Below are 12,805 nucleotides of genomic sequence, written 5' to 3'. Positions count from 1 at the left end.
CCCCCCCCCCGCCCCCAGGGGGAATGGCCAGGCTGCAAATCCCTTCTCCATTCTCCTCTCAAGGGATCTTGGGCATGTACGCACATGCGCCCAGCATGAGTTTTAAGCCACCAGTAAAAGCCTACATATAAAGATTGCTTCAAATTCTGGAACTGAGTTTTGAGGAATGATCTATCACTCACATTAGGGAGTAGCATGGGGATGGCCTGTCAATAAGTAGTGAATTAGATCCCTAGTCCCTGAAAATTAAACATAAACCATCGTTTGGGAAATAAATAAATGGGGTGTAGAAACTCTTAGCAGTTCTCCCCTTTTCCCCCTCCCCCCAAATAAGGAAAGAGAAAGAAGCTGTTATCAGGCAGGCATTCTTGAAATGAATTGTGAGGATAATGTATGGATTTAGGCTGGGAGAGGAAAATACTTGGAGATTCCTGAATGAACTAAGAAGTGCTTTACATGTTTTTAATAGGTTCACATTTTACCTGACCTGCTTCTAGTTTTAACAAGGTTGTGCGGTTTGTGATGTTCTACCATCTTTGGCTTTTAGAAACCATAGTCCTGAATTTCCTCCCATCTCTGATTATTACTTCATGTTCTTCTTCAGAAGTGACTTCTTTTGTTCTGTCATCTAAATAGCAGGTGTCCTTCCTTATCATTTCAAGACTTCCAGTAGGTACCTGAACTGCAGACAGTCGTAAACCCTTTATCTACCGTTCTTTTCTCTGTAGGTACATACCTATGATAAAGTTTAATTTATGAATTAGGCACAGTAAGAGATGGATAACGATAACTAATAATACCGTGGAACAATTATGACATTGTAGTGTATAAAGATTATGTGAATATGAGCTCACTTTTTTCAAAATATCTTGTGTAGCTGTGTTCTATGCTCAGACTGTGGTTGGTCCTGGGTAACAAAAACCATAGACAATGCAACTACAGATAAGAAGGGGCTACTATCTTGATAATTCCTGGGTTTCAGAGCAGTGCTATTGCTATCTCTTAAGTTCTCATGCTATTATATTTGATACACTGTATCTTTGTACATGTTTCTCCTAGTGCCTGGAATTGTCCTTATTTCCTTTTCTGCATATATCAAATACTTATCATACAGATAGACTTCCCTGTTTTTGACAGATTAGTCATTGACCCTCTGTTCTACACTTGATCTTAGCCAAAAGGCCGAGAAGTGATGACCCTCTGTTCTTATGACTCGTTGCATTTAGCTCTATTCTAGCATTTTATACATGGAACTATAGTTATTTGTTGGTATGTTTTTCTGCCCTCTGGACTATTAGTTCCTTGAGAGCAAGGACTATATCTTCTATAACTTTGCATCATCAATAGTTAGAAAAGTGCCTTGCATGTATTAGACATGCAATTATAGGTTGTTGCATGAGTTAGACAAAGAATTATCCATTTTTACTCTTGAAATTTTGGGCATGAACATATATGTGCCCAGTATGATTTTCAAGCTGTCAGGTCTGGGATTGGAACTGCACATTCGGCCATGTCGGATCTAGTGCCTTAACTTCCTCATCACCTGCTGATCTTCCAGAGGCAAAGGATTCTTTTTTTTTTTTTTAAGAGAGAGATTATTTTCTTATCTGGTACATGCGCCTGCCAGGGACAGACAGAGACAAACACAAAAAGTGAGAAATCACTCCCTGGGGGTGTGGCCACACTGCAGTCTCTTCTCCTCCATTCTCTTGGGATTTGGGGCACACATTGCACACATACCTGGTGTGAGTTTCAAGCCACTGGATCTAGGACTCGAATGACAGTTGGCCATGTGGGAGTTCAGCAATGTAACCATTATGCAATCTGCTAGTGCTTTCTTCCATAGGCTTTTAAGAGGACCGCATAGTCTTAATATATAATATTTGAAATGTACAGAGTTCAGTCCAAAATCAACCAACCAGTAAAGGCTGATCAGTTCTTAAGAGAAAAATATAATAAATAGATGCCAATCCTGAAATGGCCCAGTCATTGGAATTATTAAATACTTCAAAACAGCTAGTGGCCCCATGTTCCATAAAGGTGTATGCTCTTGAAATGACTAGAAAGAGAAGTTCTCAGCAGTAAACTATGTATTTAAAAAAAAAAAAAAAAGAAAGAAAATTTTAGAAATGACAAAGGAAAATAAGCTGGCTTTGTAACAGAATGGAGATAACAAAGGATGGAGTCAGTGAACTTGAAGATAAACCAATAGAAATAATCCCAGGGGATTGAGATGTGGCTATCCCACAAGGGGGGTGATGTCTCGCTTTCTATCTCTCTGTTTCTCTCTGTCTTTCTGGTGAGCGCACGCACCCTATAGCAAAAAAGCCTCTTTAAAAAAAAAAAAAAAAGCAGCAGCTCACTGAAAATTACATACTCAGTAACAACTCAGAATATTTTTTTAGGATAGATTTTTGCTTTAGGGCACATGCACTTGCTGGAGAGACAGAGAGAGACAGTGAGACAGAAAGTGAGAAATAACTCCCGGGGGGATGGCCACGCTGGAGTCCCTTCTCCTTCATCCTCCTCTTGGGATCTTGGACATGCCTGCTATGTGCCAGGCCTGAGTTTTAAGCCACCGAGTCTGGGACTTGAACCGTAGTTGACTATGTGGAAGTCCAGCGACATAACCATTGTGTCATCTGCTAGTCTCAACAACCCAGAATATTGTATCCACTGAAAATATCTTTCAGGAATGAAGGTGAGATAAAGTCTTCCTCAGCTGAAGATAAACTAAAGGTATTTGTCAACAGCAAACCTACTGTAAAGGAAATATTAAAATTGTCATGCTGAAGAGAAGTGATACTAGAATGATCTCTAAAGCAACTGCTAGATAATACTGAAAGAAAACAAAAGCTAAAAACTACCGTTATTTCAGTTCTAAGCCTAACCAAAATGTTGTTCAGAATGATGATAAAAATGTGTCAGAAATACAAAATGTGAAATAATTAATATATAACAGATTCACTGTAAATATTAAAAGTGGTTTTTCAGCCAGAAGGAAAGTGATCATGAAAGTATGAGTCTGCACAAATGAATAATATTCAGAATGTTAACCTGAGTAGATATATAAGATAATTTTATTTAAATCTCTTTAAAATTTAGTCAGGCCCAACTGTGTTGATGTAGGCAATAAGGCACCACTGTGCAATGCTAGAGCCACACAGGAGGCCCAGGCTCAGATCCTTTGTCAACCTGAACATGCTTGCTGTGCCTATGGCATGCCTGCAATCCTGACTTTCTGGAAGGCAGGGGAATGATTGCAATATGTTGAGATCCTGTCAGGGGTCTGGGTGTCTCATGAACGAAATCAATTTAAAAATAAGTTTAAAAATTGCTTAAACAAATGTGGGATTATACATATATAAAAGTGAAATGTACGACAACAATAGCATTTTGCCAAAAGGAGAAATAGAACCTTACTAGTATAATGATAATATCATTGGCAGACAGTCTGTGCTAAAGTAAAGATTACATATAAACCGTATTGCAAATAACAATACAGAGTTGCAGCTAATAAGCCAACAAAGGGGGTAGACAAAATCATAAGAAAATACTTAATCCAAGTGAAGTTAGGAAAAGAAACAAAAAAATAGATGAGATGAATAGAAAAGTAATAGCAAGACAGGCTCAAACCTAGGTATATCAATAATTATATTAAAGGTAAATATTCTCAACACCCCAGTTAAAAGACAAAGATTGAAGTCCAGCAGATGGTATAGCAGTTATGTCATTGGAGTCCCATGTGGTCTACCATGAATTGAGTCCTGGACCTAGTGTCTTGAAAATCACGCTGGTCACATGTGCATGCATGCCTAGGATCTTGGGAGGAGAGTGTAGGAGTGGGGATTGTGGCCTGGCCATCCCCCCCCCGCCCAGGGGTTGATTTCTTACTTTACCTCTCACTGTGTTTCTCTTTCTCTGTAGAGGTCACATGCCCTAAAACAAAAAACTCTTTTTTTTTTTTTTTTTGAGAGGTTTTTTGAGGGCGCGTGCGCTCGCCAGACAGAGAGAGACATAGAGTCAGAAAGTGAGAAATCACCTCCCAGGGGGGATGGTCATGCTCCAATCCCTTCTCCATTCTCCTTTCGGGATCTTGGGCACGCACGCACACGCACCCGGCGTGAGTTTTAAGCCACCGGGTCCGGGACATGAACCGCGGTCAACTACGTGGGAGTCCAGCGACATAGCCATTACGCTAACTGCTGGTTCCCATAAAAACCTCTTAAAAGAGACTGGCAGATGGTGTAATGTTAAGTTGCTATACTCCCTTGTAGTTGACCGTGGTTCAAGTCCCAAACCCAGCAGCTTAAAACTCATGTCAGGCCCGTGTGTGTGCATGCCCAAAATCCCGAGAGGAGAAGGGATTGCAGCATTACCGTCCCCCTGGGGAGTGATTTCTTCCTTTCTGTCTCTGGCAAACGCATGCACCCTATACAAAAAACTCTGGGGGAAAAAAAAGATTGCCAGATTGGATATTTTAAAAAGCCAGATCCAACTTTAGTTTGCCTATGAGAATCAGACATTAAATATAAAGAAACAAAGAGGTTAAAAGCAAAAGGATTTAAAAGGATATACCATGTTAACTTCAATTACAAGGAAGCTGTATATACTCTTCATATAATAGTATCAGGCAATATGGATTTCAGAATAACTAACATTACCAGGTATGAAGGGATCTACTTAATAAAAATATAACCTACATAAAATAATATTACCTGTTATTATAACCATACTAATCTTAATTACTTACTCACCTAATGATACAAGATCTACAATAATTGAAGGAAAAACTGGTAGAATTGCAAGGAGAAATAGATAAATCCACATTATAGTTGGAAATTTCAATATCCCTCTACCAAAAACAGAGCAAGTACACAGAAATTATGAAGAATTTGAACAACAAAAGTAAGATTGTCCGTTTTTGTTGATGGCGTCATCTGTGTAGAAAAATCAGTGGAATCCAACAAAACCACAAGAACTGAGTGAGTTTAGCACAATTGCTGAATACGGTATCACCTGTATTCATTATTTTCCTCTTTAGTGGCAAAGAACAATATTAAACTGCAAACTAGATTAACACTATTTATAGTAGCATGAAAATATCAAATGTTTGGGGTAAATCTACTGAAAGGTGATTCTTTAATTCCTTGGGTTAGGCAAAGATTTTTTTAGATCTAAAACCAAAAGCATTGTTCATAAAAGAAAAATTGATGCATTTGATTTTTCAAAATCATTGTTATGAAAATTAAAGATAATCCACAGTGTGGAATAAAGTATTTGTAAATCATATGTGATATAGGATTTATATCTAAGACATACGAAGAACTTTTAAAATTTAGTAATGAGAAAACAAGTAATGTTACACACCAAGTATGGGGATACCACTAAAGAAGATATATACCTGAGGCCAACAGGTGGCGTGGTGGTTGGGGCACTGGATTCACACACAGTCAACCATGGTTCAAGTCCCACACCTGATGGCTTGCTTTCTCACTTTCCCTCTCTCTCCGTCTCTGTCTCTGGTGAGTACACGGGCCCTATAGCAAATTCAAAATAAATAAATAAATAAAATTAGGTAAATCTTTTTTTTTTTTTTTAAAGATGTATACATAGCAAATAATGCACACAAATAGATTCTTAACATTGTTAGTCACTAGGGAGACACAATTTAAAACCTTGAGCTATCACTATACATTACTAGACTGACTATAAGTTAAATATGCTGGTTTTATCAAGTGATAGCAAAGGTGTGGAGGAATGTATTTTTCATATACTTTTGGTGGAAATGTAAAATGATGAAATCATGTTATAAAAACATTTTTGCAGTTCTTTAAAATGCTAACCGTGAGTGTAACCAGCAGTTACACTCCTAGCTATCTAGTCAAGTGAAATGAAACAACATTAAATAGAGGCTTCTGGGTTTTACTTTGGATAGACAGTAGTTCCCTTATTTGTGGTTTCACTCTTTATAGTTTTAGTTACCTGTAGTCAACTGTGATCTGAAAACATTAAATGAAAAAAATCCCAGAAAAAGACTTCAACAAATTCATAGAAAAATAGAATTAAAAGCTAAAAATGAAAAACATACTTTATTTTTCAACATAAACATCATCAAGTTCAAAACATGTTTGAAAGTGATGATACCAGCCATTTAGTCCATCCCTAAAGGACTGAGAGTCTTGGAAATTTAAGTATCAATGCAGCAGTCTCTTTTTTATCTCATTAACTGAAGAAAAATGGGTGCCTTTGAAAGACTTGTTAAGATTAGGAAACATAAGGGACCAGTAGTTGGCATAATGGCTATGTTGCTGGACTCCCTTGTACTCCACTGCAGTTCAAGTCCTGGGCCTGGTGGCTTAAACTCATGCCGGGCGCATGTGCATGTGTGCCCAAGATCCTGAGAGGAGAATGGAGGAGAAGGGATTGTGGCATGACCATCCCCTCTGGGGATTGATTTCTCGCTTTCTGTCTCTCTGTCTCTCTGGTGAGCACACGTGCCCTGTAGCAAAAACCTCTCAAAAAAATAAAAATTAGGAAACATAAAGTAACAAGGTGCCAAATCAAGACTACAAGGTGAATATACAATGATTTTTCCATTGAAACCCTCACATAATTGCCCTTGTTTGATGAGAGGCATAAACATGAGCTGTCATGGTAGAGAAAGGACTCTGGTGATGCTTTCTTGGGTGTTTTTCTGCTAAAGCCTTGACTTTCTCAAAACACTCTCAGAATAAGCAGATGTTACTGTTCTTTGGCCCTCCAGAAAGTCAACAAGCAAAATGCCTTGAGCATCCCAATTGACTGTTGCTTTGATCTTTGCTCTTGACTAATCTGCTTTTGCTTTGACTGGACTACTACCTCTTGGTAGCCATTTCTTCGATTGTGCTTTGTCTTTGGATGGAACTGGTGAAGCCATGTGTCATCTCTTGTTAAAATTCTTTGAATGAATACTTAAAAATCTTGATCTGACTTGTTTAAAATTTTCAGCTCTTGTCTACAGCTGATCTGGGTGCAATAGTTTTGACATCCATCAAGCAGAAAGTTTGCTCAGCTCTTGATTTTTCATTCAGAATTCCAGAAGCTTAGTCTATTAAGATATCTGTGGCATTAGACATTAACCTATGTCCAGTTTCCATAACAGCTTCTCAACCCACTTTTTTAACAAATGGTATTTTTCTCTTTTCACATTTCTCCCTTTTGTCAAAACAAACAAACAAAAACACTGATGAGCAACCTCTGATGATATTGCTTTTTGTGGGTCTCACAGAGCTTGGAAGGCTCTTTCCCAGGAGTGTCTCATACCTCAAAGGGGAAATAGAGGTGAGTGAGAAAGAGAGCCCTGTTTTGGCCTCATCTGAGCAATGAAGAGGTTGTCAGGAAACAATTCAAACAATTCAACTTAGAAATTTTATGGCTCTTCCTTAGGAGGTATCCAGTGGATGCACTCAATGTTTTCCAGTTGACATACTGTCATTATCTTGGTAGGAGTAGTAGTTAAACAGTGAGTTGTTAGCATATTAAAACTTTATAAAGAACTGCAAACAACAACAAACAGAAAGGAGCAATAACAGTGTCTAAAAATTTTAACCATCCAAACATTCTTTTTTAGTAAAGTCTCCTAAGCTAAGCCCAGAGTCACTTAAACCTTTGATGATTTTTTTTTTGTATGATTAGCTAGGTGAGTAACATTTAATAACACATCAGGTATATAGACATAGCATTTTGTTTGGATGATAGCACAAGGGCCCCCTTGGGAGGCAGTGCTAATGTGCAGTGCCTTAGGATTCTGTAAGACTACTTTCCTCATTAATGACATTTTAGTATTCATTGCATTTAATGCTTGTTGAGTATCATTTAAGGCCTGTTGGGTAAATTAATGCTTCTATGTGAACAATCACATCTTCAGGCCCCACAGAAGGGAGAAATATATTGATAGAAAGTAAATTATCATACCAGTGAAGCACTGACAGTACCCATCTAGCTTCTAAATTGGAAAGTTAACAAGGACCATCTCAAGGGAGGTTCAAGCATGCCCCTGTGTCCAGGGAAAACCCAGAGTATGTCCTGGACATAATGTCCTGTCCAACTGGGTTGCATTTGTTTCTACTCAGTAAATGCCAAATTGCTGTTTTTCTTTGATTCCAAATCAGTCAGAGGCTTTTAAGGTTATTTTATAGCAGCACAGGACTTGGATGTGTCCACCACACTAGAGGGCAAGTAATATTTGGTTGACCCGTTGTGATATGATTACCTTGTTCCTAATAGACAGTAGTGGAAGATCTTAGATATCAGTAACCAGGACTGAGCCATATAACCCTGCCCCGTAATTATACAATAGTCTTCTAAGAGACTAGTAAATTCACTTTTGGGTTTTTGTTCTGCTCTCTTAGTTGCCAATTTAGTGGTTTCCACATCTGCAAATTAAAAAATTAGGTCCAAGTTCATTAAGAGTTTGATTTATGGGCCAATAAAAGAGATCCCAGTTATGATCAGAAACCTGTATAGCACACGAATGACCTCCTGCAGACAGAATGTGGTTTCCGTCTTTGTTTTTCTTTCTCTCTCTCTTTTCTTTTTTCTTTTCTTTTAGTATTTTGCCATAGGATGCTTGCTGGAGTGAGAGAGAGAGAAGGAAAGTGAGAAATCAGTCCCCAGGAGGAATGACCATGCCAAAATCCCGTCTCCTCATTCTCCTCTCAAGATTTTGGGTGCATATAGGCACACCTGCCTAACCATGTGGCATCCAGTGTCTTATTCACCCTATCACTTTCTGTTCCCAAAATACAGTTTCTTAACATCTTCCCATTCCTTGTGGTGGGAATACCCACCAAGGGAATCCAGATATACTTGACCACAAACCAAACAATTGGATTTTTTATTTAAGGGGATAGCAAGTAGAGTTTATTAAGAGAGGAAAGGAAGAACTGTGCTTCCAAACAGGACTCAAGTCCCAGAATATGGGTTGCCAAAGAAGAGCTGGAGCAGGGGGGTAGGGGTTTTATCTGGGTCAGAGGTGCTTTGTCAGGTTTGTTTTCAGGTGGAGCTCATGCATACATTTCCCTTGTGGTGGAGGGGTACATGTTGGGTTGGTCCAGCTATTCTCTTAATTTTAGAGTGGGTGTGACGGTCAGGAGATTCTTTGCCTAAAAGCTTTGGGCCATAAAAACCATGATCTTACCTTCTTGGAATGTGATAGGGCCTAGAAAAAAGCCTTTGTTTTAAGTTGTCTCCATCTTAAAACTGATTCCATTTTGGGCCCCTTTATATACTTAGGGTCCCTATCTCCTACCTCATTCCCCCCCTCTGCAGAGGAATTTGAAACTACCGGTTAGGGGGAATAAGGGTCAAAGACTGTTAAGGCTTCTTCCTGCTTGCTGAAATGAGGCATTGATGGGGGGTGGCAGCAGTGAAGGATCCTCTATCAGAGGTCTATCTAGATGCCTGTTCTAGAAGTCATGAGAGGTGTTCACTGGAGACTTTGTCCCAATCACCATTTGTAGTTTCATGGATTTTAAATGAAAAGAGCAGTTTATTACAATAACGATGTAATAGACAAAGAAACTTAGCTATTTCCATTGCATGCAGTACTTAAATATAATAGCCAGAATTGTGACTGACAGCATCATATCAGTGCAATAAATTTTTAGAACATTTATTAATAAAACCTGAATTTTATCAATTGTTGTAACTTAGAGTCTTCCAGCATAACTCAAACCTTCAACAGCATGCTTTAGACTTGTAGTTTTTGTCTCTTCTTTCCTTTATCTTAGCCATTTTTCCTGAAGACGTAACTTTACCACATAAAATTCTTTCTATATTAAAACCTTTCCTTTTAATCTTTTTACCAAAAATATACTTCAAAGCTGTAACTTTTTTATGTCACTTTTTCCTGTTTACTATTATTTTCCCTTGATTTTTCTTCTTATGAGTGTACTTTTAGAAACAACCTTAACCTCTGATTTAGACAGATTTGTCACTTTAAGGGTTACCTGAGGCCCCAGTGAGATTTTCAGATGTCCAAGGGAAGCCTTTGGGGTCTCAGTCTCCATAAGTCCTCAACTTCAGAGGGCAGTGTGGTCTCAGAAGCTCAGGCTCCCTTCAGAGCCCAGGGCATTCCTATTTCCAGCAGCCAACTCCTCCATGTTGGGGACAAGGCCCCAGTGGGGACAGCAGGATGCCAGGTGTGGGCATTGTCCATTGCCCAGGCTTTCCACATTGGGAACATTCAGTATTTCTGAGGCAGAGGCTCTAATCTGGGCTTTTTCCAAGTCTTGCCTTTGGGGGAAGTTCCCAGCCCTTAGGATTACTATGAGTGACTCTGAGGTGCTCTTTAAGTAAAAGTTAAATCAAAGGTTAAAGTGAATTGCCAATTTGTTACAGCACTTCTCTGAGTTATTAAAGAATTTCCTAGATCTGTTCCGATATGTGAGAGAGATACTGCACTGAGAAGAGAGCCTGAACTCTAATGGGTTTATCTGCCATAAAGAGCAGCTGAGTACCACCAGGACGGCAGACCCCAGTTTGCAGGTTTTACAAACAATTGGATGTATTTTTAAAAATTGGTATATAATTGGGCCTATTGGAAGACATCAGAATTAATGGTGTTAACACAGTACTGTTTAAAGAAAAGAAGAGCTACACAGGTCAGGTCCAGATTCTCGGGGTAGCTGTCACCCCTAGTTTCATATGCTTCATTTTTCTAGTTCATGTAAACAAGCTTTGGAGCGTCTAGTGAATTTTAGCTTGAAATCTGTAGTGTTCTCAGAGCATTCAGGTGGAACAACTTTCTTTAAACAAGATGTGAATCCATGAGTACTTAATGTCTTAATATGGCAGCACAAGAGTTGGTATTGGAGGACATCATTTATTTGATGTTATTTCCAATAAACAAAATCTTCAGGTTGGTGCCAGGGCCTTCCATGTCTTTAATTCCAAGCTGAGTTGGCGGAGACAAGGGGACCTCTGTTAAAAGAATCTTTTGTTAATGAGAATTTTCAGTTACAAGGTTAGTAAGGCCTTAGCAATAATGGAGAATGAGTACCTTGAGGAGAGCTGGTTCTTGTACTTTCTCGTTCAGATGCATGTGCATTCCTTTTATTATCTCAATTAAAGAAGGTCGATGTTTTCCAAAAGGAGTCGAATGTAGATTAAGCAATACTTAATGGAAGAACCTTTGGCTAGGGAAGGTTAAAAACTTCTTCAACCTGGAACAGCTGGTAGCATGATGGTTGGTGCAGCTGAATCCCAGGTAGCTGACTGTGTGGTTTGAGTCTCACACTTGGTGACTTGAAAAACACATTGGGCACATTTGCATGTGTGCCCAAAATCTCAAGAGAAGAATGGAGGAGAAGGGATTGTGATGTGACCATCCCCCTGGGGGAGTGCTTCCTCTCTCTCTCTCATGTGCACACATGTACATGTAAGCACACACATTTTGAATCATGAATAAAAATAATTTAAAAGAAAAAAGTTCTGCAAGCTTTGCCAGTTGAGTTTTTGCTATTCCATTTGTACTTTTCATTTATCCAGAGAACTGAGGGTAGTAAGCACATTGAAATGTTGAAAAATTAACTGTATATTGCAAATAGGTTGGATTATCTCACCAGTGAAATGTATTCCCTTATCACTGTGAAGTTTATAGGGAATGCCCCAAGAATGAATAATTTTCTCTGATAGGATTTTGCTTACCACTTGAGCCTTGGCTATCTGGCATGGAAAGGCCTTAGTCCAATGAGAAAACATGAAATCATCACTCGAATGTATTTGTACCCCTGAAATGGGGCAGCTGTATGAAGTGCAATTACCATACTTTGAAGGGTTCCTGAGAGTAAAGGAGATCCACTGAAGCAATTTTCCTGGATTTCGTTTGGGAGAAACAGTATAAGAACACACCTTCTGAACAAACATGAACGTGGTATCCAATAATGCTGTTTTCCTCCCAGCTATCATTTTCTGTGGGCTAATTCACAAGCATATTGCTACAAGAGTAGCTGAAGTCCTAAGGGGAGAATGGGTCTATCATTTGGTCCATATTGTAAGCCTGTGATAGGGGAAAATATCCCTTCCTTCCTTTTCCACAGGCTTAATTCCTTTTCAGAGGCTTTAAAACATACTTTTTTCTTTTATTACCAGAGGAAACATAAACTCACCCGAGAGAGAAACAGAGAAAACACTCCCCACTCAGTGGGGTATGGTCACACAGCATCCTTTTCACTGCATTTCTTCATTCCATCAGCGTTTTAGGATGCATGTATATGCTCGGCATGTTTTCAGGTGTCTGGGGCCAGGTTTTGCACTGTGGTCAGGCACTTGGGATCTGATCCTTTACCCACTGAGATATGGGGCTGGCCCCAGAGGTGCTGCTTTGAATAGTCTTCACTGGCATAGCTAGCTGCAAAGAGAGTTCAAAATGTTTAGTCTTTGAATATGAAATAATCATTAAAACTACAGTTTTGGCAGAAGTATCCATGAAATAATTACCCTTTCTTTTGAGAGCGTCTAGTTTTGGGACCAGCAGTTGGCGTAATGGCTATGTTGCTAGACTCCCCTGTAGTCAACTGTGGTTTGAGTCCTGGACCCGTTGGCTTAAACTCACGTCAGGAGTGTGTGTGTGTGTGTGTGTGTGTGTGTGTGTGTGTGTGTGCGTGCTCTCAAGATCCCGAGAGGAGGGACCAGCAGTTAGCATAATGGCTATGTCGCTGGACTCCCACGTAGTTGACTGTTGTTCAAGTCCCGGACCCAGTGGCTTAAACTCACACCAGGCATGTGTGTGTGCGTGCCCAAGATCCTTTTTTTTTTTTTT

General features: G+C 39.3%; 1 protein-coding gene across 2 annotated transcripts in view; it reads left to right on the top strand.

The window, feature by feature from the left end:
* COPG2 (coat protein complex I subunit gamma 2) overlaps window positions 1-12,805 on the top strand; it is a 159,026-nt gene that overhangs the window by 21,673 nt on the left and 124,548 nt on the right. The window lies entirely within an intron of this gene.

This window comes from Tupaia chinensis, unplaced genomic scaffold (assembly GCF_000334495.1).
Source record: "Tupaia chinensis unplaced genomic scaffold, TupChi_1.0 Scaffold000610_1, whole genome shotgun sequence".
Taxonomy (NCBI): domain Eukaryota; kingdom Metazoa; phylum Chordata; class Mammalia; order Scandentia; family Tupaiidae; genus Tupaia; species Tupaia belangeri.
This window is presented reverse-complemented; position numbering and strand designations above follow the sequence as displayed.